A 3291-nucleotide genomic window follows, 5' to 3' on the forward strand; every position below is an offset into this window, starting at 1 on the left:
TGATAATAATTTGGCATATGTCCAGTTCACGTATTTAAGCTAGATTTTCACTAAGAGAAACTATACTTATTTAATTAATATGCATAAAAGTTTAGTTGTACTCAACATAGGCTTTTTAAAAAAAAAAAAAAAACTAAAACCCTTTCGTTAAGAGCTATTAAATTGTAGCCTAATTAAATAAGTTTACGGAAGAGTTTCTGGGATCATTTCACTACAACCAACTTATTCCCTATTTTATTACTTCAAGGGCCAAGACAAATAAATAAAAGAGACCCATATAAAAAGGCTTTCCCTTTCCTCCTTCATCACTAAATCCCTAAATCACTCCACAAAATGGGACGGCTCCCTCTTCATCTCACATCCGCCGCCATCACTTCCAGCACTGCAGTCCGCCGGCGACGGCGGCGGAGGCTTCTCCCTCTCTCTCTCCTCTCTTCTCTCCCTCTCGGCCTACTCCACACCGCCGCCGTCTCCGCAGCGAGAACGGCGATGCATCGCCACCACCATGCGCAGCCACAACTACCGCCGTCATCTCCAGATCTCCCTCTCGTTCAGGTCAGCCGCCACCACGGAGGCTGCTGTCGCCTCGCGCAGCCCCAACCACCGTCGCCTTCCCCTCCGAATGCATTGCTGCCGCCGCTGTGCATGCACAAGCGGCGGCCCCGGCATCTCCTCCACGCCGTTACTACACCGCCGGCCAGCCTCCCCACACTCTGCTATTACTGACACCCTTCTCCGACAACACCACAACCACCCTCTACTTTCCAAATCAGTAAGAACTTTATCCTAGGTGTTCTAGATTTTTACTTTATTAATTTAGGTGTAAAGTTCTTGTTGTTTAAAACATGTAGATGGATGAAAGTTGTGATTTTGGTGGTTGATTCGGGGATATGGAACTATTTATATTGACGGCGGAGTGCCGAAGCTCTCTGCCGAAGGTCAGGCAGGTTCATCTCCTAAGATAAGTGCATTTACTGTCTTATGTCAGCTCTTCTATTTCATTAGCATAGAGAAGTATTGTTCTTAGCATGCTACTTGTGGATCTTGGTGATAGCTCATGTGATATTGATGTTGCCTAGTGCATCTACATAAGTCATAATCTTGAGTATGAATGTATGTATGTGCATGAGAGGGGGTGAAAAGGACTTTGGGCTTACCTTGGTCGGTGAAAGGTGCGTTGAGTTGTACGGCTTGACTAGGCTTGACTATCTGAGCACTCTCTCTCTTTTATTCCTTGTACCTCCTGAGATTTGTTGCTATGTGGAAAGTTGGATATTTGATAGTGATGGGTGGTTTGAAAATGAAGTTGGGGTTTATATACTTGCTAAATTTGAGCAAGTAGCAGGCCTCTTAAATGATCGCATCTCAGTCAAGATTTATTCGTTTTATCACCTATCTCACAATGGCAATTAGTATCTCTGCCAATATTTGGGTATTGTCTATGACAATTATACTCTTCATTAATTGTGTTGTCAGAAGTGTATATCCCCATTTGCAAATCCTACGGTCAAGGTATTCCATGTATTTGGTGGAATAACATGAGTCATTGATCCTTTACCATTGCATTAAATTACCCACTTGGTATGATCCTTCAAAGGATTTCGATTTGATGTGGGAATGAATCCCAGCCCTTCATCAAGTCAAGTATTTTTTTTACTCCATTCTGGAATCCGGATTTGGGTTTGATCTTCTATCAAATCTATTAAAGATTTTTATTACTATTTTACTTATCTTACCCCTTCCAGTTTCTATTGTAGGAACAACTCTTGACAAGAGTCAGTGATGGTCTCTCGTCAACCTACCAAATTTCCTTGCCAAAATATACCTCAATTATGGAACGGTTGTCGAGGGTAGCATGTCTCAAATCTAATGTAATAGAATAGGATTTTGGTATTAGGCTTTTATCGAGCTTCTCGCGTATGTACTGGACAAACTTTCATTTGGATTTAGTATATTTGCATATATTATTCTCACGTGTGCCTTGGCTCGATCTCCAAACAGCCCAACGGTTGATTATTTATTACGAAGAGGGATATCGTTTATATCACAGCTATTCTAATGTATAATTAATTATAACGAGGCTAAATTTTAATAATATTAATATCATAAAGCTTCGGCTCGTTACAACTCCATTACTCCAACTTCGACATTGTTGATTGCGTCTGGTGAAGGGGGCACTGTCTACAAGTCGTAGCTAGTTATCCGTCGCTATTGATTCCTACTCCAGTGCGAGAGGGTCAGGTGTAGATTTGATTTTCAGATCAAATATATGATAATCTGTGTATGCAATATTTTGATTGGTTATTGCTTCTAATGGATGGGTAATTGCTGCTGCAGTTTGGCAATTTATGAATTGTTAATTGCTTATTCGTTTGTTGCTTGATATTAGCTTAATAAATGCTTGATAATAGCATTATAATTGCTTGATTTACATATTGTTATTTTCACGCTTGTTATGCCTTAGTACTCGCTTGTTTATGCCTTAGTACTTGCTTGCTCTATGGTTGCTACATTTTGGATATGTAATTGCTTGCTGAGAAGTAGTAGCTAGTTAATACGTTATTATCTGATTGCTTTGTAGTTGGTAAATTTAGGTAATAAAAAGAATGACATTTCTGTGCTTAATAATATATGACATATTGCTTGTTTATAATTTATAGGATGCTTGTTGTATAATTGACAAATGTGGGTTCTTATCCCAGATTGCTTGACTCATGTTTGATTAAGTGACTTTTGCTTGGTATGCCTGTTAATTGTTCAATACAATTAATTAGATTTGTAAGTTCTAGTTCAGTACTTTAGAATTGCTTGTCCATTGTGTTAGAATTGCTTTATACAATTAATTGGATTGATAATTGTTTGTTCGGTATTTTAGCATTGTTTGTCCAGTGTGTTAGAATTGCTTGATAAACGTATTGCTTGTTCGGTGTGTTATAATTGCTTGATAAGCATTGAAAATGTGGGTCAAAAGACAATTCTTGTTTAGTGTGTTATAATGGCCGAGAATGTGCTTGTTAATACATTAGTATTTAGCTATTTCGAATTGTATGCCCATTGGAATTGCTTGATAAATGTATTGCTTGTTCAGCGTGGTAGAATTTCTTAATAAATCGGTTGCTTGTTCAGAGTGTTCGAATTGCTTGTTCAGCGTGGTAGAATTTCTTAATAAATTGGTTGCTTATTCAGAGTGTTCGAATTGCTTGTTCAGTATGTTCGAATTGCTTGTTCAATATATTGGAATTGCTTGTTCAAGATTATTAATTGCTCCTTTAATGTTCGATTTAATAAAAC

General features: G+C 38.4%; 1 long non-coding RNA gene across 1 annotated transcript; it reads left to right on the forward strand.

The window, feature by feature from the left end:
* The first annotated feature begins 23 nt into the window (after positions 1-23).
* On the forward strand, positions 24-1973 carry LOC125198281. Its single transcript, XR_007172380.1, has 2 exons — positions 24-772; positions 852-1973. It is a non-coding gene; the product is annotated as an uncharacterized LOC125198281 (long non-coding RNA).
* Positions 1974-3291: the final 1318 nt, after the last annotated feature.

Source organism: Salvia hispanica, unplaced genomic scaffold, assembly GCF_023119035.1.
Source record: "Salvia hispanica cultivar TCC Black 2014 unplaced genomic scaffold, UniMelb_Shisp_WGS_1.0 HiC_scaffold_1342, whole genome shotgun sequence".
Classification (NCBI taxonomy): domain Eukaryota; kingdom Viridiplantae; phylum Streptophyta; class Magnoliopsida; order Lamiales; family Lamiaceae; genus Salvia; species Salvia hispanica.